Here is a 27,763-nt window from a genome sequence, read left to right as displayed (position 1 = left end):
TTCATAGAATCATGGAATAGTTTGGGTTGGAAGGGACCTTTAAGATCATCTAGTTCCACCATCAAGTCCCTGTTGTCTGGGAAGGCTTCAGCACAGGCTTCAGACACAAAGTACACAAAACAAGCCTTGTGATAGGAGCCACAGTCGCTTTCTGTGTCAGCATGCTCAGACTGAAGAAGCAAATATAAGTGGCAACAGCACCTGATTTGAATCTGTGCTTAACTCTCAAGCCAAGCATGCCATGAACTGCACTATGATAGCGTTCATGAGGATTACTGTTTGGGATAGGATGCTCAGTGGTGCACGGGGAATTGCTAAATTCTGCCTCATCTGCAGAGGTAATTTCACAGTCAAATGTGGAAATCTGCCTTCAAAGAAAAAAATTAAAATAACAACTGCCTTTTCCTGTCCCTAGTGTAAATATGGGGCTGTTGCCAATCATTCTCTATTTCCCAGAATTTCTACCATTTTCTTTGGAGGAGCATTCGCAAATGTACATTTCATCTCTGCCTTAGGAATCACAAAAGCACTCTTCTAAGCACTCTCTCCTTCAGCGTGCAGTTGTTGCCTTTCACAGTTTGTGAGGGCTTCGCACATCTCACTGTGATGAGACGTTAGAAGACAGATCTATGCAGGGATCAATACCAGTCTAGCTTACTGCTAGTTTACACCTTGTTCCCTTGTAGAGATACATCTCATTTTTACCTTGCATCCTAAGCTTTGTTAGGTTTGGAGAGAGGTGTTTCTTCCTAAGCAACTTACAAGCGACGTAGCGCGTAACGGGCTTACGAGTCAGCGGAGAGCGAGGGTCTAAGCAAAGCGCACGCATCGCTCCGGCTGAGACACCCGGGCAGGCAGTAGCCGTGCGGGCGCGGAGCCCGGCGCGCCCTTCCCTGGGGGACGCTCCCTCGGACCGGCGGCGGAGCGGCGGCCCCGGCTCTGTGCTCCACCAAAAGGCAGCCTGCGGCGCCCCCTGCCGCCCCCGGCCCCGGCGGAACGCCTCCGGCCGAAGGGGATGCGGAGCTCCGCGCCGCTCGCGCCCCCTCCTCCTCGCTCCACCACCACCCTCCCCCTCCCCACCCCCTTTATTCTCGGGGTGCTAAGAGAGCAGGTTTGCATGCAAAAACCCACCCGGCCCCATTTCACCAGATGCACATTCATTTCTATTCCTTTTCATTCTTCACAGAACATGTTATAATCTTTGATCATCATTTGTTTAAATTGTATAAGTAATCTGCCCGGTTTTAATAGGATTTTTCTATGAATCTGCAACAAACCATGAAATGTGATATTTTCACCATGACCGACCCAGGAAATTAGTCAACTTTGTCCTTGATTTACATGGGGCCTGGCCAACTCCTCCTGCAGCACAGAGGCAGGAGCTCACAGCCTGCTCCCTCTGCATTTCTATTCTCTGTTTCCTTCCTCTCTCCAAGCAGTTGCACATACAGCAGACGCCCAGCCTTACAAGCCATAAGCAGACCCCGAATTCAGCAATGTCACAGCCCTTCTGACTTCTGTGGTAGCCCAAATCGACACATGACGCCCCAGAACAGATTGGAGCAAATCTCCAAATACACATTATGTTTAATAATAACAGTAAACGTTTGGGAGATCATATATTCAGTTTCTTTCTGATCCTTTTGAAGGCAATGGAACGATTTCTTGAAGTTCTACACAGCACATACAAGAACCCCAAGGTTCCTTGAAATAAAACTAAGATTCTCATACTACGATTCTTTCTACATTATAGGAAAAAAAAAAAAAAGAAATAAAGAAAGAAGAAAAAAAAAAACAACACTGTAGTCAGAGTTGAAGACACTGAGCCATTTCTGGGATAGATGCAAATCAGAGCCACTTGAACCAGTCCTTCTATCCACCCTTCGTGCAAGCATTTTGCTTTGTTTTAAATAACACCTATTTTCTTTCCTCACCTATACAGAAATCACTTCATGAGAATGTGAGTCTTGATTTTTCACTTAGCTGCTGGTATGTGCATGTGAGCTTTGGACAGAAAGTGAAGCTGGAAGGCAGTAACTAAGCATGGGAACTGAGATACAGAAATGCCTGACACGGCCCTTTGCTGGGGGACGTGTCCTTCAGCCCAGGCCCCGTGTTCAGCACTCCCCATGGTGATGGGCTCACTGTCATGCTGCACTGCTCCACAGGAAGCCGTGGCTGCATGGAGAAAGGTGTACTTCCAATTGCCCCGATCTCATGAGACTCTACAAAACCATGCAGATGCTGCAACTTGGGCAAACGCAGCAGCACAGCCTGCAGGAGCTCACTGCTGGTTAAACAAGGAGAAAGAAAAGTGCCCACCTCCTGCCCTGGGCAGCCACAGGACAGCACAGCCATAGAGACACGTGTGGACACACTGCCACCTATGCTCAGCAGTGCTGTGCCTCTGTGATTCCACCCAGCAGGCACCAGTGTGAGCATGACACTACACCCTGATATAAAACATGCAGATACTATACTGTACAGAACATTCTGCAATTTATTTCAAAGCTCTTTTCCCTCACCCCACAAAGGCGTGGTGCCTGTGCACATGTAAGTATGCAGCATTCACTATGGGATCCCCCAGTGCCATCAGGATGTTGAAGTTCCATGAGATGCTAGCAGCAGTCAAGAAGCCATGGTTCCAAACCATCATCATTACTAAGCCACATTCTGACCTTCCTCTGGCACCATCTTCCCATCTATTTCAAGTTAAAAACTCTTGCAGACAGGGGCTGCCCATCACCGCATGAACATTTGCTATGTGGCAGGGTGGGGACCTGACATCAGCTGGCTCCCGGGGTGCTCCTCTTTTCCCTGAAGCAACACTGCCTTTTGGCACACCCAGCGAAACCATCGTATTTCCCATCATAGAACTGCCCAAGCAGAGCTGGTACTCCTTCCTTCCCACACTCAGCCCCAGCTTCTCTGGGCAGCCAGACTGTGTGCCCTGGAGGCATTTACACCCGACTTCCTAATCGAGGCTGCCCGGCCTCCCTTCCCCCATGTCCCCAGTACCAACCCTCTCCCCAGCCTGTGAACAGCCCCTAAGGTTAGGTTTTATATTTCTTATCCACTGGCCCCTCTACTCCCACCAAGTCAAACTTCAACCAAACAAAAAAGAAAACAGAGAGAAAGAAAGAAAGAAAGGCAGGCCCCGAGAGGCTCCCGGTTGTTCCAATCAGGTCACTGTTTCCATACCAATTAGGACAGATGCAAAGCACATTATTAAAAATAGGTCTGCAGACCCATCTATGTTGATTATTGTCCTCTGTTTCCGTCCCCAGCCAACTCCGTTAATTAATAAAGAAACTGCCAGGGAAGGAGGGGGAGAAAGGGTGGCAGGGATTCCCCTGACTGGAGCCTCCTGTTCAGAGAGTTCAAGAGAGAAATTGGACACTTGAGCCCCTCTGCCATTTTCCATTGTGTGTGTTTTTCCTAATGAACGGTTTAGTGATGCAGGGCTGGAAGTCAGCTTTCCCCCACCCCCACTAACTACCATCCATCATTAAGTGACCCAGTAAGAGGCATTGAGTACTTAACCCTCTCTAGAAGAAGTCAGATTGTTGTGGGGCTGGCTTTTCCTCTCCAACCATCCCTTCGCTCCCCGTCAGTTTACCTTTCTCTAAAGCCATGTCAGCATTTTCTGGAGGAGATTGTTCCTCCTTAGAGAAAGCCTAAGAAAAGGCATCAGGAGTGACCCCGGAGCCAGCCTTTGTACAGAAGAGGAAGCACTCATGGCGGAAAACCAGGGACGAGGTCCTGGCTTTGTTGAGACCAGTGGAGGCAGGATTTTCCTCCCAAACTATCGGCCTCAGAGGGCAAAGAAGTCGATGGGGAGATGGCCGTGTAGGCTGTGAGGGACTGTGCTGATCAATATACATGTTGGTAATTTGCAAGAGGAGAAAGAATACAGTCAGTAAAAGTCAAAGAGGGCTGTGAGAAACACAAGTGATAGATAATACTTGCAACAGAGAGAGCGCTTGTCTCCTTCTAATTCTGCTAGCCCTGCAGGACTCTTCTCCAGCCAAAACTAATTTATCTTCATAATCCTTCCTCAAAACGCAGGACAATGTTATTAGTCCCATCTTGACAGTGGGGAAACTGAGTCAAGGACAAACTAACCTGACCAAATTATTAAATGAGTCAGACAGAGCTAAAATTGGAACTACACAGTCCAAGGTTTCTCAGCCGGTGCTTTTGCTTTAAAGCAGAAGTTAGGGGGAGGCAGAGAGGTTAAATGAACCATTATCATAATTAGACTTGATGAAAGCAAATCTGGGGTTGGGCCCAAGATGGCAGATCACGTTTACCTTGGATGAATGTGTGTCAGTGAGTCTCCTAAAAGTTATCTAACTATTAAAATACCCTCATGAACTCTGAATCTGTGAGGTGTGAGTTCCAGATGTAATTCAGAGTGCAGAAGTTCCTGCAAGATCTCGGTCACATCACTTAATCTCTAATGACCTGTAAAGACTCTCTCACTCTCTAAAACAAGAGCTGTCGTGCCTGTGTGGGTTGCGAACTATTTTTGTAGGGTCTGTTTTTTTTTTTACCAACACACATTTACAGTACTTATATAAGATTGGGATCTGCTGATACTTCTGGCATAAGAACAGCTGCAAATTGCAGCTACCTCTGCGTCTCTGAGGTGACAGGCAGAACTCGTTCACAAACACAAGCAGAAGAAGTAAAGCATAAGCAGAACACCCACCTGCAGATGCCAGCAAGGCTGTTCATCTGCAGACTGACTGCAATCTCTAACTAAATACCAAGCTACCGTCACACAGACTGCTCTTCTGTTAGACCAAAGGGTTTTTTCCTATTGTTGAGCCACTCCTTACCACATCATGTTTTATTTTTTCACAAGGGTTCCAGTGCACCACATTACAAGGACAGCTTCAAAAACACACACACACACAAACAATAATAATAAAAAATTGGATTAAAAGGAGGATGGTTTGGTTCTTTCCAGCCTAATCATTTTTATGACATTTCTCACCTGGTAAATTGAACTGTGGGAGACATCAGGCAACTGACTTAACACAACAGTGCAATGCCTCCCTGTGCATGAAGGACTGAGCTTCTACTGTAGTATCAGGCCTACTGTCATGGATGAAGGACACCAGGAACAAAGAATCTCTGAGCCTAATTCCCTCCTTCCAGTAAGGATCACTAGATGTCGGATGCCAATAATCAACAGCCAGCATTGCTACATTTCCAATTCATCAAAACAACCCTGATGATGAGAAATAAGGTACTTGGAAATTGAGATCATCTGCAAGATGCTGAATTTGTGAAAAGAGGTGGGGGAAAGCAAGTGTAGCAGTGAGCCACGCGCTGGAAGTGAATTCCACTTGTGTATCAAAGAGATTTCTCAGTACACAGATGATAAAGTGCAGTCAACCACCCAGCCACAGAAACAAAAGCTGCAGGAGGTCTGTACGTGCAAGCAGTCTTCTGATCCTACTGTACCAGGAACATTGTATTCTCAATCAATTTAGTTTCTGCAGAGTACCAAATGCACGCAAGGCCAGGTACTACATCTTCACTAACTACATTGGACATATGCCAGCTTGGCCTGCACACCTGTGACTGAACAAAGGATATCTAGAAACCGGAATTAGAAATAGGACCTGTATTTTTCATGGGTCAAGTCCAGAGGAGAAAAAAGTCTGCAACACACCCAGAGGCCACATAAACATGGACTATTCTCTGTCCCACCTGAAACAAATCCTACGATTTGGCAAGTGCCTTTAACATTCGAATCTGGCCCCAGGGAGTAAAGAATGTTTCTCATTCCCTCCCTGATCACTCTGCTCCATCCATGGGCTGCTGTACGGTGCCAAAGTTCCCAGAACACCCTTTTCCTTTTCCTCCTTCCCACAAATAAAGCCATTGTCCTCTGAGCAGCACCCAAAGAGTATCTTTCTGTTAGCAATCTGCAAGGAACAGAACTGGCAGAAACATGGGAGGAACGCTTCTTCTCTGGGAAAACTTTGCATTTCATGTCTTTTTTTTTTATTATTATTATTTTATTTTTTGGAGCTGAGACCCAAAGCACTCAAAATCTCACCATGATGTAAGTCAACGGGACACCCCACCATCTACAAAAATGCCATCGCCCTGCCTTACATTTATCTTGTGCAGCTGATTTCAGAGGCACTTCACTTCTGAAGCACTTTCAGGCCCCAGCACAATTTACGCAAGGCACACTCTGCTCTACAGCTAAGCAAACATTGTTTTGTTTTCTTTAGCCCTTGAGAGCTCTTGCCTCCAGCATCCCCCAAGGGGAAAAGAGCAGAGCCTCTTGTGTCGGTTGAGTGCTCACATGAGAGCCTGGTAAAGCAAGTGGTCCCTCTTGGCTCATGTACAGAGGAAACGCAACCCATGATGCAGCACAAGATGCAGAGTTTATCCTGTATCTGAACCTGTTCACTGCCTGTTTGCTCCCCCATCCTTCTGTGCCAGTATGCGAGCAAATCTCTGACCTGATTGGAACAAACCCTTCAGCAGATGTTCCCCTGACTTCTTCTGTGGGGCATGTTGGTGGCTCCTTGTTGGAGAGCCCTTAGATCAGAATGAGAGCTTCCATGTGAGTCTAAAGCAGGCAGGAGGGCCCTTCACCCGCAGAGAGCCCAGCCATCCTCCAGCTGCTAAGCAAATATTAGCAGAGTGGCAGAAAACCAGCCCTTCACAAACACATACTACTGTGAGATTTTTGTCAGCAAAACTCTATACTAGCAAAATCAAAGTAGTGCTGAGGATTAAAGAAGCAATATTCATAAAGAAAGGGTAAGAGAACACAAGGAAAGAACAATGGTACTACCAAGAGGCAAGTCAGTGCGGAAGGGGAAAGAGTAGCCTCGAACAGAGATACAGTAACACTGAACATGTCTCTTCTCTGCCAGCAACCCGTAACACCACCACTAAAGAAATGTTCATCATAGGAACAACTAGCAGCAGAGAGCTAAAAATAAATCAATAAATAAAGCCATAACAAGCAGGGATCATCCAGACTCCACCCAAGGTAAGGCCTGGCTACTGCTGCGTTCCTGAACTAGAACAAGAGAAGCCAGAGCACAGAAGAAAACCCAAGCCAAAGAACCTGTTAGCATCAAATCCACTAATGGCACAACAGAGCATGTCAGGCTCAACTCCACATGCATGCTGGTCAGTGTTCACTGCGACATGCAGAAGTGGACAGGCCATCATTCCCAAGACTCTCCTTGCTCATCTCATGGAGGAAGGCAAAATGATCAGAGTCCATCAGCTGCTGTATAGCACGTGAGTACCTAGCTATGCTGAATTTTCTCCTCTGAGTTTTACTTCCCCTCAGCCCAGTAACTTCTATAGCCTTTGACCTACAACATGAGTCCAGTGCTTTCTTCTGTGGAATATTTGATTATTCACTTAAAATATAGAAGATTTTCAACAGAAGTGACTTAGGAAGACTTAACCACCTAGTGTTTACAGCACAGTTTTGAATCCTGTACTCATAACCAGGGAAAGCAGACCTCAGCAGGAAGACATCCACAAGTATGAACCATAGAAGGAGACAGACATCTCCGTCCAGGCACAAGGGTAAGCACCCAGCTGCCAGCCCACATCCCACCCTGCTCCTCAGCTCACACAGCTCCCCATCCCATGTGCTGTTTCCTTGTATGTATGTATCCATATTTAATTCAGATGTCTGAAATGCACTACAAACATGTTGCCTGAAAACTAAGCAAGGTCTAAGCTCTTTTGTGTGTTCTACTCCTAAACTTTGTTCCATTTTCCCATTTCTGAAATGGAAATAGCAGCAAATAAAGATAATAAAGCGCTCAGGTACCGCTATAACACAACATAAATCAGTAACCAAACCACCAAGTTTGAGGAAAAGAAAATTAAAATCCCTATAAAAGCAGTCAGAGGAAAGATATCTCCCAATTCTTCAACCACACCACAACCCTGGCAGTTTATTGTCAAATATGTTACATCCTCCCCAGCACTGCCTCCACCATACGCAAAGAACCACAGTTTCCTACACTACTGTAGCAAAATTTCAATGATAGCACAAAATAGATGGGAAGCCAGAGGTTTTATTGAGCAAAGTATAATGGCATTGACTCATGACTCATTTTAGTACTCTATTCCAAACAAGCCTCTAAAGGCAGCTGCTTTTCTAAAATATATTATTTTGCCCCATGTTTGCATGTTTTCTCTTTGCTGTTGCCAAAAACATCTGCATCACCCAAAGAGAATTAGCTCCAGTAAGCATCATCATCACTAACACTTACATTAAAGGAAACATGCTTTTCCCTTCCTCCATACACATTATACCTTTTCTTCCAGAATTTTCCCTATGTTCCTGTTGTTCTCCCACAAGCACCCACTAAAAACACGCACACACCGCTCCTGACACCATACCAGAAGACATGAGGCTCAGCTATGTATTGTCTACACAGCAAAGCCCCAGAACAACTCTGAAGCTTCATCCCACTGCTCCCCACCATCATCTTCCCATTCAGCCCTAGCAAAACTGGTGACATAACAGCTGGAACATGCTCTAAATCTTCACTAATTATCCCCACAGACTTCAGTGTCCTCCAAAAGCATTTGGAGGATCTTCCTAATTACCAGCCAGACAATGGGGATTGGAGCTGGGTCCCTGGGATCCTCCAGACTGCCAGTGCTGGCCATGCATGTGTCTGGCCACTGGGGCCAACTGCTCCACATGGAGACCTCCATCCCATCTCCACTTAGCTCCTTCCCTGCCCCCTCGCCATCACCACCCCCAGCATGTGGATTTTATGAATGAAACTTTCTGACAGTTATGAGGTTGGCAGAGGCCTATTCAGCAAGCCAGGGAATGTGTGAACATCAGGCTTCATTAGAGACTTCTCCCAGTCAGCTGATAGCTCATTAACTTAAAGTGGCCTCTTGTTTTAAAACCTCAGAGACCAGGAGGTGGGGTGTAGAGCAGGGGGGGATGGTCTGCATTGTTCCTCTTGCCTCTCTTCCCCCTTTGCCCCCTGTGAGATTAGGCGCCCTCGGAGGGGAGAGAGAGAGGCTAAAACAACTTTAATTAGTTATTTTCAAAGATTTTCTCCCCCTTTCTTCCTTTTTTTGTGTGTGTGTGGAGCAGGGGGGGTCTCTCAGCTGGGTTTTTCTGCATGGAGGAGCTCACGTCATTATGCTTAAATCCAGCTCCTCCATCCTTTGTCTCCTGGCCAACAATAGAAGAGGGCTTGTAAAAAGCTCCTTCCAAAACTCCTGGAGACTGTCTGAAAAGGAAGACGGGGTGAGGACTCCTCTCTTTCCCCCCTCAGGCACAAAAGTGACAGTTTGGTGCCTATGCCAACAGTTTTCCCGTGTTAGAAGGTAGCACTGGCGTAAGTACGGGAGAGTGTTTATTCCTAAACTGCTGCTCTGTCAGATGGAACACAGAGACCAGACTTACACCACAAAGTGTCTGGCAACTGTTCTCCAAGTGAGTTTAAGGTCAGATTGAAGTTCTGGATGCTGAAGTCATTCTTAGGCCTTTATCCCAAGTCCTGATCCTGCTCTGTCCTTTAAAAAGAACATGAAATAAAAGCAGAAGGACAAAGTTTCCTTCATGGTCCTGGTTCAGAAGAACTTGAAACAAGCAACCACCATTTTGTCATCCTGACCATATAAGCTGTGTCTAGCACATTTACTTCATAAAGGTAACTGAACTGCAAACCACAGTTCCTCAAGCTAGGTGGATTTGAGCAAAACAGAGAAGAAAGGCACCATAACCTCAGCGGTGGCACAAGGAGCAAGAGAAAAAGCTTGCTTGTTCTTTGCTAGCAAGATGCCCAGAACAGTCACCTAGAGCAGTTCCTACAGTATCAACTTCTGACTTCTCTTACTGCTTTTCTTTCAGCACTGTAAGGAAACATTCCTTGTCATAAACTATCATCAGGTCCATTCACAAAGGAGATGTGCCTCTGAAGAGCTTATCAGTTGAAGTTCTGGTGAGTGCATGAGTTCACGTTTGAGGCACTAGGGTGTAGAAAAGTTAGCCATGAATTGTGATCTAACTCAGACACTTATGCACTCTGTAAAACATATTTAACAATACTTACTTTGCCTCCTTTTAAAATCAAGAATTCCCAAGCATTTGGAATAGCAAACTGATAGCTCTCCAACTTCAGCTCTGTGTGTCTATGCTGGAATGCAAGAATGATGACACGGCGAGTTACAGTTATAGAGGATACCAAGGAGTAAAGGCAGATAGTCTACCATGGCTTCATCTATCAGTTTCAAAGCCTATAATTTGGTCTACATGTTTTTCAGGGCAAAGATTTCTACTGCAGATTTAAGTATTCAGCCTCCAATCCAGTCAGCTTTCTTACAGGAAACTAAAATCTATCACAAGTTCCCAGAAACAAGGACCACCACTCCCCTGGCAACCTCTGCAAAAAACAGGGCAAAAACCTGTTTTTCACTCCCTTTCAAGTTGGTGGCATCAGGCCATTACCTTTCTGGGGAAACAGAGGGTGCAGGATTTCACTCCTGCTGTTTGGCTTTTTTTTTATTTTTTCCTGCACCCACAAGCCAAGCAGCATGGTTTGAAGCACTTTGTGTTGTGCTCCTGGCAGCTCTCACAAGTAAGACTAGCGGGCTCACTGCTTTGCAGTCCTCCAAAGAGAAGCCTTGTTGCATTCAGCAGAATCAGCAAAGCAGTGCTTGGTGCCAGAGCCCAGGTCAGCGGTGAAGTGGTGTCCCCGATTGGAAGCAGCAGGCACCATTCGGCAGGACTGTAAAACAGAGGTTCTTGCAACATTTTTGGCAAGAGTTGTAAGAATGATTACTCGTTTCCTCTGTTGTATCCTTTCTGTCCTCTTTTCTCTGTCCTAATTTTCCTCCCTTCCCCTTCCCCCTCAGTTTGTGGGGGACTTTCAAAGCTAGAAACCTTCAACGGCTCATCCAAGAAGCATCTGCATTTCATATATAGTAAACATGATTCTTACTAATCAGAGTAGAAAAACGTTCTTTATGTCATCAGTTGTCTAATGAGTCTGGAATCTTTGAATTAAATAAACTCTGCAAGTATTACTTTTTATTGTGCTTTCATTAAAGCAAAGAAGTTTCTTCCCTTGCTGACTGCAGGGGTTTTTAAACAGATTCACTTCTGTTTGTGGGAATTCTTAATTCTCTGCCTTATCTCTTGCTGTGAGCTGGTAAGCGCAAATGTTTCTAGGCAAGACCACTCCCTGGATTTTATTCCATCGTTATTGACTTTAGACCAATGAAGCCTTCATATCTTTTCAGCAGTTACCATCAGAATCAGCTATACGCACCAAAATACTATATTTTTCCATCTTCTGGAAATCTTAAGGATGACTCACAGGACACTTACCAGTAGAACAAAACCAGTTTTACAATGAGAGAATAGCAAAGATAATAGCATCATAAAGGTAGGCAGAAAAGAGTGGTTATGCTATGGTTTGGGGGTTTTTCTCCCTCAGAAATATAGAAGTACACTAACACTACAGTGCACTAAGCTCTACACCTATGCAGTTAAAAGATAAGATAAAGAGATGTTTGGATATGGCTGAGTTTCCAGCCTTTGGATCTAAATCCAGAAGTCTGTGCAGCCTGCACAAAATGGTGGGGGAAAAAAGGACAAAATTAACCACAATGGGAAGAGCTCATCAACACAGGCTGTGGCTCACAGACTAGAAATGGACCCTGCAGTGGGTAACCTTGAGTTACACAGGACAAGACAAAAAAGCATAAGACAATTGTTACCTTCCTCACTTTAAGTTAAGATAATACAAAGGCAGTGCCATCTCACAATCGAAATGAATATTTGTAATACAACCAGAAACAAGAGTTATATGTCCTGACTACCACTCCATGGATTTAACTTTAAAACACTTTTTTTTTTTAATCTTGTAATAAAAAAAAAAAAAAACAAGGTTGGGGGGGGGGGGGGGGGGGAGGAGGGGAGTGTTTTAAACCAGTGGGTATATTGACTTTATTTCAACCTATAAACCTCAGCTATTCTATATTTTCAGAGCATCACGACCACAACAAAACACTGTTTCACCAAAAAACTGCATTCACTGTCATTTGGAACACTGGCAAAACTGAAGCAGAAAAGAACTTGCAAAGCAGTGTGACAGCTTTTATCAGGCTAGTAGTTAGAAAAGAACAAGCATAGAAAAGGTTAGAGCATACCGAGACCAGTGGGCAGCAGAAGTTTTGTGCATACAGCAGCATTCAAATAGGAATGGTCAGAAGATGCACAGCATGGACATTTTAAACCTCTTGCCCAGCATGAAGGTTGCATCATGACACGATCCAAATTTAACCTCGATAGGCTCTATGCTGCCACAGTTGGGATGCTCCCCGTACCCAAGGCAGCTAATGCAGGCTTTGCTGAATTTATTTATTTCTTGGCACCAAACAGAAGTCCAAAGGACCTTTCACTTCTCAGTCTAATGCACAGTTCCTGTCATACGGAAGCAAAAGTTGTTATACTACTGCAGTATTGAGAAACTAGTCAAGATAAGGACCATCCCCCTTACTGATGCACACTCAGGAAGAAATGCTTTCTTACGCAGAAGTTTGTAACGTGTGGAGCAAACTGGGAAAGCTCAAACATATATGAATTGGCTTGCCAAAATCACCAGACAGGACAACGAGATATCTAGGCTCAGGCTTATCTGTCTGGTGCTTCTGCATTAAGATTCTTCCTGGAACTCAGCAGCTTGGTGCACACAAAATATCTGCTTCCTTGCAGATTTTTGCCCTAGGAGAATCTACTACAGGACAGTGTGTCACAGTCATTCCTTTCATGCATGGGGCACAGACTGCAGGATGAGAGCATGACAACCCCTGCAGCATCACAGGTCTGCTACTAGAATCATAGAATCACCAAGGCTGGAAAAGACCTCCAAGATCACCTAGTCCAGCCATCACTGCACTGCACCAGAAAGGACATTCACTTAGGTAATCCTACCTTTCCTAAAGGCATACATAGGAAAAAAACTCCATAAGTGTCCTACCAGCATCTGCCAGGGCACTGGAATTCTCTTCACTATGAGCACTTAAGCTTTTCCCCAAGCATTTTTTTCATTTCAAATCTTCAGTCATAGGATATGAAGAAAGGAAGGTAAACATAACAGCTGAGTCAAAATTAGTGTTTTTGTATGCACTCTTAACTGCTCTGACACTGCTAAGTCTATGACAACTAGTTGATTTCAGTTCTCTTTCACTGGTGCTCTGAAAGTGCTTCAGTAGGTACTGGTTTGGGGTTTACAGATACTCTCCTACTCATCTAACCTGAGATGCGAAGGCAATGAGTATCCCAGCTGCATTTCTTTTTCTTTTGCATTAAAAGGTAGCACTCTCTCTTCCTTTTTTCCTTGCCTCTCATTCAGGGATGCCCAAAAAGTATGACTCAATCAACATGGATTTTTGTATATCAGTTGATACAAGGCATTAATTTTCCCTCAAGATGAAAAAGCACGCCTCATCCCAAACCTGGCTGAAGTAGGAAGATGATCTGTGCAGTGGAGCATCTCCTGCCTGGTGGGAAGGGACAGACATTCTCTGTACTCAAAACATCCTCATACACAAGGATGAACTTTTGACTTCAACTGCTGCTAGGGCTGAAGAACTTGATGTTTCTTTGTCTTGTATCTATGTAAAACAATCCCCTTATACTGTTATGCCCATGTGAAGGTGGCAGCTAAGGCTCAGCCTCCTGTCACAGTCCATATCATTTCAGATTTAGCCTGACATCATCAAAGCTCACTCTGAACTGCCAACTTCTCTCCTTGTTTTCATCAATTTTATGCTATTTTTTTTAAATATATCCATGTGTCGCAACTCAGATGGCATGCCTTTCCTAGCTGTCTTTTCCCCCTCCATTGTCACTATTTAATTTATGTATACAGAGATTCCTAGATCAAATACAGATCACTCAACATCCTGACATTCTCAAGAGCTGACTACAAACTCTGATTATCACAGAAGATTTCTCCTAAAACAAGTATGAGACAAACAGAGCCTATTTTCTCTTCTCAGCAAGTCATCAGCCAGTATAATCCTGACACGTGGAACTTCCACATGTTCAGCCACTGAATTATGCTGTGGCATAAGAAGACAGTGAGTCACTGCTCAGAGCTGGAAGTTGCTGCAGGTGTGCTGCACTAGCAGGAAAAGCTGAAGACATATCTAGAAGAATTGTATGTAACCGAAAATTATGCTTAGCTGTGATAGAAAGTAATGGTGAAGCATGAAATTCAGCATACTAGTAAAATGCAGAGTGGTGAATTGTTCTCACTCCCCAGCAATGTTTTTGGGGAGCTCAAAAAGTTTCAGAGGGCAAGGCATCCCAATAGCAATGCTCTAGAAGTACAGAACTAGTGAAAACTGTTCTATCAACGAGCAATAGTGGTTGGAGAGTGAAACGGTTTCTTGTATCCTGTCAGCTAATGTTAAGGTAGAGTAGAATTCAAGTAGGCTCTCACAACATCTGGTTAGTTACAAAATTTTACTAAGCAAAAGGAAAACATACCAGTAACACGTCTCCCAAAGACGGCATAAGGGAAAAAAATAAAGCTACAAAGAAAGGGCACTGAAAGAAGACATAAGCAGAGTAGCTTGGGAAAGGGAAGGAAGAGAACTCCTGAAAAAAATTCCATGATGAAGGATCAAGAAGAAAAGGCCATCTACTTGGTGCCTGTGCTGAAGAATGTTATGTTGTCCAGGAAGAAAGCAGAGAAGAGGAAAAAAAAGAAATAAATCAATATGAAGTTCTTTCAGGAATGCAATGAACACAGGGGGTGCCTCTGTTTGGCAGCCCCAGGACACTTGCAGCCCTGGCTCAGATTGTGTGGATATGTTTTTGACTTGTCCCGGTCAGCAGATTAATGGCATTAACGAAGTTTCCATTAGCATCGGAGATTGGGGAGGAGGGTGAAGAGACAGAGGCGTCCAAGCGGAAAGCCACATGACTGCAGAATTGATAAGGCTAAAGATGAAACGGAGCTTCATTGGCAGAAGAGAGGCCAGGAAATGCCACTACAAATTAGCCCCAGGCCTCATTTCTTTTCCCTTCATTATCCAAACCCCTTCAGGAGAAGAATGGAGGAGGTTATGACCCTCTCCCAACACACACACACAGATATTGAGTGAGTCTCTCTCAATGAACATAGACGTGGGTAGATCTGTGTGTGTCTAAGGGTCCGTGTGTGTGGTATATTTGTGTCTAAGCACATTTGTATTCATATAGTAAGTAAAAAAAACAACTGTACTTCTATCAGGAGATATCTACAACTTTGAAAGGGCTCACGTTCTCATATCTATGATTTCTGCTGCAAATCTGTGCAATTTCTTTCACTATTAGTTAGTCTTCTCTTAAAATAAACACCACTGAAAGCAATATTCAGTAGAATTTCCAGCATCCAAACATGCTGTGTGTACCCACAGTAACGTATAGATGACAGGGAGTTACTAGGAATACACAGGTTTATCTTCACAGAATTGTGCACGAGCATTTATCTGCAACCATGCATACGGATGTCCAGATTTCAGGCACACGCACCAGTGTCTGTGTGACTAAACATGCACACCTGCAAATTCTGATCTCCGAAGAGAAGCATGCAAGCACAAGTGTACATGTGCATATTTCCACACGTATGTTTTCCAGAGGATTTATCTTTGTATCTGCTTCTGAAGCTCTATGTATAGGCATCCTCCAGGGGTACCTACACTCTTCCACTCCTTTTTTTCCTGTTATGCGCACATCCACGTGCAATTCTGTGTTTCACTGACTACTGTTTACTTGTCTCTGTGTCCTGGCTATGCTTCATCTGAGCATGACAGTCTCTTTCAAAAGTCTGTACACTCCAAATAAGTTCTGGTCTATGCATGCATATCTTTCTGTGTGTGCACCTTCAGATATATGTGCATCTGAACACGTGTGTCTGGAGCAGTAAAGACTTCTCTGTAAGTTGCACATAAAACAATTCTATGTAAAATTACATTTTGCTGCCTGTTCCAGTGCAACTTTTTTAAAATATACATTCATTCTTGAGTGTATCAAAATAAATGCATTGCTATTGACTACTTACTGCACCTGAAAGTTAACAAATACAGGTAAATACAACACTGAAGGCTAAGAAGTGTTTGTCTTAAAAAACAAAAACCACACAAATCCCAGTTCAGAGCCCTGAGAAGTAGCTAAAGAGAACAGAGGGTAAGATCTCTTTTAACGAGCCATTCATAACACAAAAATTTAAAGACAGGAAGATGATTTTCTGCACGGATTAAAGAATAACATTTCTCCAAGCCTAATGACATCTATGTGTTGTTAGTAAGAAAGGTAGGTTCTCTTCAAAGAGACTGTTAGCCATAGGATACTAGCAGGATAGACAACCTTGCCTAGGGGTAAACAAGAAAACAACCTCCTTCTGCGTTTGGAAAACAAAAAGAGAGGAAAAAGCCACAGAGGGATGTGTAAATGGAGCTTTGTGCAACGGTGCTCTGTTATGTGAGCTCTATGTGACAATAGCCCTGAAACCCTATGCAAGCAAACTCATAAAAGAGGTCACTGTCTCTTTAATTAAAGCTCCCTGGTTTGAGGTTAAAAACAAACCCAGTGTTTTATGACCAGGTGTGCGTGTGAAAGAGATGGGAACCCGATCCCCAGCCCAGTGACACAGCAGCAGAGAGGAGATAAGAGAGGAAAGCTTTTTATTAAGGTGTCGCTTGACTGCTGCACTGGGGCAGCACTAAGCAAGGCAAGTGCTGGTGAGGCGGGATGCACGAGCCCCAGGGGACACAGCCTTCCGCCACCAGGAAAGGCAGCATCGCTCTGGGAGCACCAGGAAGGTACAAAAAGGCAGCACCTTCTACCAACGTCCAAGACATAGAGACAAGCAAGACTGCTACAGGGACAAGCGCACTGATGGCATCCTACTTGGGATCAAGAGGGGCCAGCCTTCAGCAAGGCCTGCACCTCCAGGTCTGCACAGGTATGCAGGCAACAGACTCACACGACTCGTGGAAACAGCAGTGACTAAACTGATCCTGGCAGCCAATAAAACGCCAAGCCAAGAGAAGCAGCAGAGAGGTTGCACTCCCCTCCTGAGCCTTTCAGACATTACTTAAGACATCTGCGCCCATGACACTGCTACTGATAGCGATCATACTTGAAGGCTGGGGCCTCCACTTGATGTAGAATGTACTCTTTCCATCTCACGTGTAAGGTACATATCACTGTAACACTGAACTCTAACAAAGTGTCTATAACCCCTGGGTCCATTTGTACAAGGGCCCCTTCTTCACAGAAACTCCAGCTGTTGGTTCCTGTCCCTAAAACTTATTAGCAAAGAAACCATCAGTTATTTCTCTTGTACTGGCAGCAAGAGCAACAAACGCCTGGCTTTGAACAGGAGACATCACAGAACCAAGTCCTGGACTACAGGCCATGTTCTCTCCTAGGTAAGAAAAAACCTCAACACAAGCACCACTACATATTGGCAATGGAAACGATGTGTTCTGAGACCAAATCTGAATTCCATCTTTAGCGTTGCCATGAGTATCCCCAAAGCCAAAGCAGCACAACTGAGACCCTCAGCAGACAGATTTGCTACGGTAATTACCAAAAGAAAGCTGAAAGGTAACATGGAGCAGAAAACCTTCCATCCTTCTGTCTCATTACAGTTACGCAAATAACACCAACAAAAGATGCTCCTGAAGTACTAAATTACAGACAAGTCAAACAGCAAACTTGGTATTTTTTCTTCAGAAATGTATGCAATTTTTTCTAAAATTGTTCTAATTTGTATCTTTCTGTAAGAAAAAAAAACACATAAGATTTTTAGTAGATTGAACTGGAAGATGGTAGAAGGTCAGCGGATCATTTACTGCATTCAGGCAAAAACATCAGAGGTACGGATTGGAAAGGCAACATTGGAAACAGAAGACCAAGAAAGGATAAGAGAGCTGGCTCCAATTGCACAGCTACGTTGTACTCACATTTATCTGCTGTGGATGTTAAGTATCTTTCCAGATGAGATTAAATACTCTGTATCTCCACACTATAGGCAGGAAATTAGGCACAGAGAAGTTTGACTGCCACAACTAGCGACATACTTAGGAACAGAACCAAAGTCTCATCCTTGATCAACAAAAAGAACAGCTGATCACTGGAGCAACCTCCCAACAGTGCTTTCTCCATTTCCTAAAAGTTTTCAGACTAGAAAAAGAAATGCTTATTTTTAAAACATACGTTACTAGGCTTGACTTAAATAACTGGTTGACATTCTATGCCTGTGGTATGCAGTAGACCACACTATACAAGCCAGTAGTCCTTCTGAATTTAAAAACCGTGGAAACTGCAAAATAATTCATTCCTGGTTTATGACCACTAGAGCCAAATTCTGCCAGCAATGGGTTTAAACCAGTTACAGTAATCCATTTGCCAACAGAAGACTGAGAAAGCCCTGGACTACAATTCAGTCAGTTTCCTTGTAACACAAACAGCTCTCCCAGTGCAACATTCCCACAGACCTGGCTGTGCACCCCCGTTATACACCTGCTATTAAGTTTAACTTCTGATTTCTGAAGTGGGACAAATCCATTGGTGGTAAAAACCCTCTCACTATCAGTAAAGTTAGATTATGGCTGCAATTACCCCTTTCCAGTTTCACAACCTACCATCCTCATTGGATAACTCATATAGAATGGCCCAAGCTGATGGAGTAATTGACTTAAAGTGCAGATCTGTGTTGACTGCACATCTTCACATATTAATTCAGCCTCAAATAATTAATTTTCTGGAAGCCTAAATGATTCAGTCTGATGTTCTGAATGCAAAATGTATGCCCCTTTAAACTCAAAGCTGCATTGCTTCCGTGAAATGTCATTAAGTTCTATCTTCCCCCCCTCCCCCCCCCCCCCCCCCCCCCCCCCCCCCCCCCCCCCCACACACACACACACACTAAAAGTAAGCATTTCAAGACAAAGATGACAAAACATGTTTTCAAACAACTAAAAGAATTCTCCCCTGTCTTATAGCACAGTTTTCTGTGCCTTTCTTGTTTTAGAAAAAGAAAAAAAGCAGTGCAGCTCTGTGGCACAGTTGTGAGTAAACTGTCAGATAGACCTCACAGACATCAGTGCAACTATGCTGATTCTTCCCAAAGGATTATCAAACTCTTTGAAAAGCTAGGTACAAGTCCTGAGGTTTCCCCTGTATTACTGAATAGTAATACTGGCTGCAATACCGAGTAATACTACAGGCTGCAAACTGGCCCAGTGGCAAAAGATGCAGCTTATCTTCACCTGCTCTGTTAGGGACCTCAGCTACCTGGGTGTTTTTCTAATGTTTTTTAGACTGAAAATGTAGATTCAGAACATCACAATATTTCCTTCCAGAGCAATTGCTTTGGACAAATAACTCCAACTTTTAAAAGATGAAGTATGGTTAAATTTGTATAAAAGATTCCAGCTTTCATATTCAAAATGATTCCTGAACTTAAAAAGACAACAACAATAACAAAAACCCAAAAAACACTCCATTTGCATTTGACAGTTTAAGTTCACCAATATTGTTAATGCCTCTGCGCTTCAGTTCTTCACCTGCGGAACTGGAATAGTAGCACCACCAAAGCCTTAAAACCAGGGAAGCTCTCTTGAAATAGTTATATATATTATATGCATGGAGGCATATAACTGCTACAAAGTTATCTTCAAAGTTACAGCTACCCAATCTCTAGAATTTAAGGATTGAAAACAAAAGTACAAGTTCGTTCCTTAAATCATGGCAACCAAATATAATAACAAACCAAAAACAGAACTGGATCTCAAAGGCTAACAGTTTGAACACATTTTGTCTAGTGGCCACACAGCCTTAACTTCAGTGCTGGTGTTCACTTTAGCACTGGCTTGAAATGGAGAGGACTTCCTTAGGTATTCTTCACTTAAGGAGCCAAAAAGGAAAGAACATCCTAGGGATAAAATATGTCCATACAAGACTGTGCCATCTAAATTCAATTCCAAATTCAGCAACAGCTCTCTGACAGTAAGCAAGCCATTTGCTTTGCTCCCTTATTTCCTTCCCTTGTCTTCGGTTTTCCCACCTGCCCCTATCCAGTAATTTTCAAGCTTTAAGAGATCTTAAGGGTTTCTCAAATCCAACACTGTTTGCATGGGTCATTCTAGATGCTCCCATAGAGTAATAAATGACTTAGAAAGATATACACGTAGAACTTAACCAGAAAGAGCTATAAACTCATGTAGTCCAGTGGGGATTCAGCAGAAGGGTCAAGAACTCCAAGTACTCTCTGGAGAGAAGAGCTAGAAAGCAAGACCAGCTGCATTTAGCAGTGAGCCAGAGTTATTTGCTGCAGAGCACAGGGAGCAAGCTGGTGCGTGCCACAGCTCCCACCCTTGCTCTTCTAAGTAACCAACCCTGCAGGAAAACAAAATGCCAGGCAGCTGGTGTGTGCTTAGGCCTCAGCCTCTACCTCCCACTACAGGGCAGACATAAGTAAGATGTATTTAGACTTGGAATAACTCTGGGTTCTCCAGCATGCACACAGCCATAGCAACCAACACTAAGATGCAAGAGCGACTCAGAGGCAGCTGTGGGAGAAACTATGAAAAAGATAAATGGAAAAGTCTCTTGGGGGAAAAATAAATAAATAAAGTAGTTCCCTTCTTCACTGTTTTTCCTTACAAAACTAACAGTAATGGTCCACTTCAAGCTCTTCTTCTGAAATTCTGATACTGCCATCTCTTTCCTCCATCAACCATTCACCCTCAAAACGGGATTACAAATGTTCCCTTGTACACTTTTTCCAAGGAAGTGAAACAGGGTTACAGTAAAAGCAGGTGCCACACTATGAAATGATACACATTCACCTACCATGTGCTGCAGCTAGAGCACAAGATAGATATACTGACAATCTCCAGAAGGTAAAGGCTTGGAGAAGGTCACCACAGAAGCTGATCCCCTACTGCCTCCCTGCAGGGGAAAAACAGGCTGATCTTTCTATATCTCTAATTTCCTCTTCCACTGTTCTTTCCATGTATTTAATTTCACTAACTGTTTGAAACGAAGTGAGGCATCCACAAAGTTAAGGGAATTGTTATCTGAGAATTCAAGAGGTTTTTGCACCATGCGTGTACCCCTGGCTTCTGGACAGCACAGAAGAGGAGTGTTATTACCCACCACCGTGCTACAGCCCCCTAACTAGCCAGTTCTCTCCATAATCCTGACCGCCCTGCTTTTCTTCCTCCTCCATTCCCGCCTCTTTCTTCATCTGCTGCTTTTCACCTCCTCCACTTTTGCTCATTCCTCCCCATCTCTTTCCCCTATTTGTTTCCTCTCTCTGCCATTTCCATCCCAAAACTTCTCAGTTAAAAGCATTGCCTGAAGCAAGATCACATCTCCAATGAGAGGCAACTTCATTACAGTTTAACATAAAAAGATCAGCTGATATTGATCCATAATTTGGACAAGTGCCACGTTATTGACAGGAAGACAAAATAAGTTAGAATGGCCATGTTTCAAAAATTCTGTATGTACACTCAATCACTGGAACAGAAATTGCAGCTGGGTATATAATAACACAACCGTGTTCTTTATTTCCCCTGTAGATCAATGCTAATATGAGGAGGGCCGCAGAAGATGGATGTTGCCGACAGAAAACCTTGGAATTCCAGGTTAGAACTTCGGTGGCTTCATGGATAAAAGATCCGTGCGAAATGGTGCTGTAATTTACATACGAAAGACCAAGCTCCTTCCTTAATGCCCAAGAATGCCCTACTTCAAAGTAGCCACTTCTGCATTTAAATTCAGGTTAGGGAAAACAGAAAGTGACCCAATATCCTGTGTTAGATAACTACACAGAGGCTTTAGCTCACAAACCTAGGGGACTCCTGATGGGTTACAAACCATAAGACAACGTACATTCACACAGATACACAGGGGAAAACGAGCTCTCTATACATTACTGTATAATACTCTGCTAGAATGTAGCTTTTCCGGAAGGCAGGTGCTGACAGAACAGGCAGAAATTCCTATCTGTTACCTTTTACTAGAAACAATTTTGCCAGGCCACTGAAGTACTGCAGAACTTCCAGCCCTTGCTGCCTGTTGCACTAATGAGGCTCACAACGCCCATGTAGCAGATGTTTCAGTTGGTCAGCAGAGAGCACACGCAGGAACCTCAGCACCAAAAAGAATCCTCCACCATTTGAGCAACAAGAAAAACCAGATGTAAATAACTGTAGTATATATTTAGTCTGTGTACAGACCAGTTGTTACAGAGAACAAAACAGTCAGACAAGGCATTATGTTCGCACTTCGCTGAGAGCATTTCTGAGTACTTAATTCTGTTAACGCCAAATTCCTCACACGGACTCTATTGTAAAAAGGCTGGAATTAGTCATAGTTCATACAGGAGGGCTGCACAGCACTACTGACCACCAAAGCAATACTGGTGTCCCCTAGGAGTCAGTACCCCCAAAAAGCTCAGCTTTAAGATACATGCCTTTGCCCTTCCTGCTCAGAAAGCTCCTCTAGCTCGTAGCACTCTTATTTTCTCTGTAAGCCAGCTACTTGAGACCAGCATAACTCACTTAGCAATGCATTGACACACTTTTCCTGGTGTAGGAATACCAAGTAATTGAAAGAGAAATAATACGCATCAATGACTAGGATTTTTACTGAGATTTATCCCTTCCTGTTTCCTCCTAACCAGCACGTATTTATCTTTGAGGCTGAGGACTACAAGCTACAGTTAGCTCAGAACACTGATGTCGCACTGGCAGGCCTGTCTAGATGAAGAGGGTATCTGTGTATACACACACATATTTCAGTGTTTACGCAGGGACACCACAAGCTCCAGCAGTTCAGAAGGATAAAGGTCTACTCTGACTTCCATTCCAGTCAATGACAAAAGTCCCCTCTCTCTCTTCTTGCTATCCCTAATTCATGAAGCTTCTTCAGTACTTTAAAGCAACATGTTCACATAATTAACATTACATTGTATAAGTTTAAATATATATATATATATATACACACACAAACTATGTGCCATTCACAGGAAATATTCACTCTCAAACTGTTCATTAAAGCAGACTGAATTCCCAGAAAAAAAAAAAAGTTTCATCAAAACTTCAGTTCAAACTTGGGCCTTGATCTGAATCCAAACTCTCCAACTAGCCTCTATCTTGACAACAGGCCAAACCTTTATTCAGGTATTCCCACATTTTCTGAGCAGCACAAACCCCATGCTGAGGTGTGTGACTCACACTCACTAGCTCAGTCACATTACAGACAGTTTTGACATCCTGGTTCCCAGTATAATGCTGCAATGTTTAGGACATGTACAAGAACAGTGAAGGATGGGGATTATTAACTGCACTTCTACTGATCAAAGACTTGCACAGACCTACCTGCAGAGGGACTGCTACCAGCCAGAAACACTGTAGGAGACACAGGTCTTCAAAGCACCCTTAAGCTCTCACGAAATTTCATCCAGTGAGCTACAAATGCCCTTTCCCCTTTCTCTTCCTCCTCCTTTTTGAGCCCATCTGGCTAATAGGTCAGAAGTGAGGACACCTGTGCATGATGCCATTGAAACTGGGAGATTACTTGCTAGCTGTGGAGGTTTAGTTCTCATATGAAGCACCTGCTGCTGGCCCTGGTTCACGTGGGAGCTGAACCTACTGCCGGTGGCCCCTGATTCACCTTCTCACTATTTGTTTTGTTAGCGTCACTAGAGGGGTATGCAAGCAAGGAGCACGGCCTGTCTGCCTCCCACACCGGGCTTCTTGGGCGCTAGCGCTCCTCTTCTCCACCAGGATGGCTCTTGCTGCAGGCTTGCTAAGCTCCTACTGCGGCCTCAGAGTGGCATCTAGTGCTCAGCTGCTGCACTGCTCTTCAGCAACACCCCTCAGCTCTCACACTAATTGTCCACCTGCTGTCCAAAAGCCAGGGTCAACGGCTGTTCTGTACGACAAGCAGAAGAACTGGGCTACCTCATGGAAATTAGCGTGCTTTTCTCATCAGCTGCGGGATAAACGGGTTCCATGGGGAGCAATTAGGAGTACGGTAAATTTTGAAGTGGGTAAATTTATCCTTTCAGTTCAAACAGAGGTATTCAAAGAGGGTATATAGCCCTATACAGCCCAATCCTAGAAAATGGCAGCTTCTACTTAACAACATTCATCCTCCATCATTACAGTGTTTTACTAATATACACCTGTGGAAACCGTAATGACATTACTAAGCATTTCTTTGAGAGCTGTGCCTGTTCTCAGATGCTGCAACTTCTTCCATTGCTGCTTACAGCAACTCTGCCTCCTAAAACTAGTTTTCTGAACTCATTTTTTTCTCTTCTGATCAAGCATTTATTATGCAAATTCATATATATGTTCAAATGCAGGTAGTTAAGTACTAACATTTTCCAGTTCTTAAAATTACTCTAAGTTAGGGAAAGCCTTCACATTTGGATTCTGGCTGAACAAGCTGCTACAAAAAAATAGAACACAAAAATGACTTCTACATATGAATGCAACAGAAGAACAGATCTTGTCATTATGTTATCTATAATACATGTGGCAAACCAGTAGGCTTTCAGTAAATGAAATTTAAACCAGTTTAGCCTGGCCTGGCAAAGCGTCCAGTATCCACTTTGTCACAGGACTGAGAAGCGTTCTAGAGACAGAAAGCCCATCGTGGCAGGAGGGCCTGCATTCACAGACAAAAGGCAAGGAGTCACAACAGACTTGATGCTGCAAAGGTCAGTTGCTTCAGAACAACTGTAACATCCATTGTTAGCAGACTGTTGTTCACGATAACAATACTACTAAGAAAGCCTTGCATTACATTTGTCAAATAACAAAACAAAACAAACTGTTTTGTGAAGTCATACTCAATGACTAAGAATCAGCCAGTTACTGAGCTCTGACCAGCTACACCTACAAGAAGCTCAGAAAAGCTGCCTGACTTAGAACATCTGCACACAGGTCACTGTGTCCAAATATTCAGCAGTCTAAAAGCTCCTCCAAGCTGTGAGGTCGTCTGACATTTTTACTTGGGCAGTTCTTTTTTTAACTTTTCGCTATAACCAACAACAACTTCAGAATTCGTTTTTTTTCACTGGCTTAAGTACATCACCATCCAATATAACAGCACCGAGGGCCTTTTGAAGAACAAAAGCCTCCATCTGTTCATGGCTTTTTAGTTTCATCTTTTTAACACTCTTATGAAGTTGGTCACATTAACAGAGCAGCTCCAGACACACGTCCTCATCCCTTTATAGACCAGCTTTCCTCAGTGTGTTATAACCAGACACTGAAAAAAGACTTAGTCCCCTAGCTGCTTTGTTTTTTCACATCCTCAGAAACACTCCAAAGTAGCACACTTGATGGCTGCAGGATGAGTCAGGGAACCTAAATTCTTGACTCCTCTTTGCAGCTCTGTTACAGACACATACTGAGATTTTTGGAAATAAATGTCATCTTTCTGTGCTCCAGCCTACCGTATGTAAAATCAGACAAAAATGTGAAGCACAAATGAGTACTCTGACAGAAAGATGACAGACAAATTATTCATTTACTTGTTATTCACTTACTGTGCTCTTTATTTTTAGGTAAATTACCCATTACTGTCACTTAAAGGTTTTTATACCTGTGAACGAAACAGACTCATTCCTCGCAGACAACCTCAGAATTGTCTGTTAGAAGAGCTTTGTAATTGTAGAAACTGTACATGTCGCTGTAAGAGGAGACAAGGGTAACAACAAAATATATGCATATATATATATAGTGTATATATATATATATATTCATATAGAACTTTCCTGCTAACAGTGATGAATAAAGACCAAAAGGCTCTAATAAATATAATTGTAACCTTGAAATGAAGTCTTATTCACCTGTGAGACTCTGAAATGGAGTGGCAGAAATAAGCATCTTTTGGATTTCAAATTAGGTGCACTTGTTATCAACTGAGAAATAAATATGAGAAAACGGAAATTGCATTTCCGAAGTTTACTTACTCTCCCCCTCAGCTGTCTGCCTTCTGCAGCACATCCACCAGAGGGCTTCAGGACCCTATTCTTGTCCGTTATCGTGCAAAACAGCAATGCCTCGACGTGCCTGCAAAAGTAGAGCAGCAGAGCTGGAGTCTCCTTTGGTTGGAGCAGAAAGTCAGGCTGAGGTTCGCGCTTTCAAAGGGATGTGCAGAGGTTTTCCCCACATAAGGTTGTTTAAATTTATGTAGTGCTGTGAGAATTAACATTCGTTGCTGAACACATTTCTTTTAAGTGACATTTGTTCTCAAAATTCACTCATTCTAAATTGCAGAAGTGGACACGTGCAGAAGACTGAAGACAGATCATAATTAAAACCCAGTTTGGTTTAGTATGTACAAAAGTAGCGGACAAAGCTAAATCTATGCAATGATACACTTGGCCCACCAGGAGGAAGAGAAAATACTTTCAACAGTCTCAAAGACACATACAAATGTATGATGGAATTAACTAAAAATAATAACATTTTTCTTTAAGGCACAATATCAGGAAATGCACCCCCAAAATGAGCTCTTTTCTTCAGATTAAGCCCCATCAGCAGAGCAGACAAAAAATGCAGAACACCATTGTAGGGAATGTGTTTGCATTAAGCAGGGGGCAACAACAGGTGTGTAGAGCACACTCTGATTATAATCTCAATTCAAGTATCAAAGAGAAGCCTATGTAACAGTCAAAATTACCCAAATAGATATATTGTTCACCTGCACATCAAAATACCACAAAACCAGCTTATTTCAAGTACGTTATACAACAAGGAGATAGCAATAAACTGGAGAAGGAACAATTTTCCTCTTGCATGATTAAAACCACGTGCATTGTATATCACGTCTGGGAAAGAATATGAATTCAATCCCATGACGAGATGGTAACGTTCACCCGCCTGCTTTACTGGATCCTCTACAAGGCTGTGTTTTGTGCGTTTATACGGGGAACCCCTAGTGGAGCTTTTATTGATTTCTAGGTCCGAAAACCCTCTGAATTTACCTCTAAATTAGGGAGCTATGAGAAGCTACATTTGTTCCAGTGTCTATGACCAGGTATTTCGGGTCCAAGCAAGACCAGTACAAGTGCAAAGCAGAGCGACCCAAAACAAAAGAGCCCTGAAGCTCTGCCCACGAACACGGGCGCTGCGGACCACCCGTGAAAAAGGCGGCGGAACCTCACGTGCCATCCTTACCATGCGTTAGGGCAGCAAGTCCTGCTCTAGGGACGTTAGTTCGGACAGGAGCACGGCAGCTGTTTGCATTCACTTTAAGAATGCTGCTTTCCAAGGGCTTTACACGCATTGCTTCATTTTCCTTGAAAACTGCCCTTCTGCTTCCCCGTGCTGCCGTGCAGCTCCCGGCACGCGCCCGCCCCAGAAGCAGCCATGTTCTCGGCACACCCTCGCACAGCAACACCGAACGACTCAGAACTGGCCCTAGACATCTGACGTTTGTTTAGGGGATTTTATAACCACTTCACTAAATAAAAGTCCCAAAGCAGAGGAAAAACAGCGTAGCGCAGGCGAGGAGCTTCAGCCAACAGCCGGATAAGAGCAGCAAAAACAGAAGCGGAACCCAAAGACGCTGAACACCGGTTGCGGACGAGAGCCGCTCCACGGCTCCTTCCCACAACCAAGATGGCGGCGCGGGGAGCGTGCCAGCACGACGCCGCTCTACCCTGCCGCTCCCACCTCTATG

At 43.7% G+C, this 27,763-nt stretch overlaps 1 long non-coding RNA gene across 5 annotated transcripts in view; it reads right to left on the bottom strand.

Annotated features, from left to right (window-relative positions):
• Positions 1-27,717, bottom strand: part of LOC101749795 — a 326,633-nt gene extending 298,916 nt beyond the window's left edge. For all 5 annotated transcript variants that reach the window (XR_005861100.2, XR_005861105.2, XR_005861103.2 and 2 more), the window contains exons 1-2: positions 27,259-27,717; positions 26,049-26,148 (exon numbers count right to left, since the gene is read on the bottom strand). This is a non-coding gene — a long non-coding RNA (uncharacterized LOC101749795). The remainder of the gene's footprint in view (positions 1-26,048; positions 26,149-27,258) is intronic.
• Between the last annotated feature and the right edge of the window lie 46 nt (positions 27,718-27,763).

This window comes from Gallus gallus, chromosome 6 (genome assembly GCF_016699485.2).
Source record: "Gallus gallus isolate bGalGal1 chromosome 6, bGalGal1.mat.broiler.GRCg7b, whole genome shotgun sequence".
Lineage (NCBI taxonomy): Eukaryota > Metazoa > Chordata > Aves > Galliformes > Phasianidae > Gallus > Gallus gallus.
This window is presented reverse-complemented; position numbering and strand designations above follow the sequence as displayed.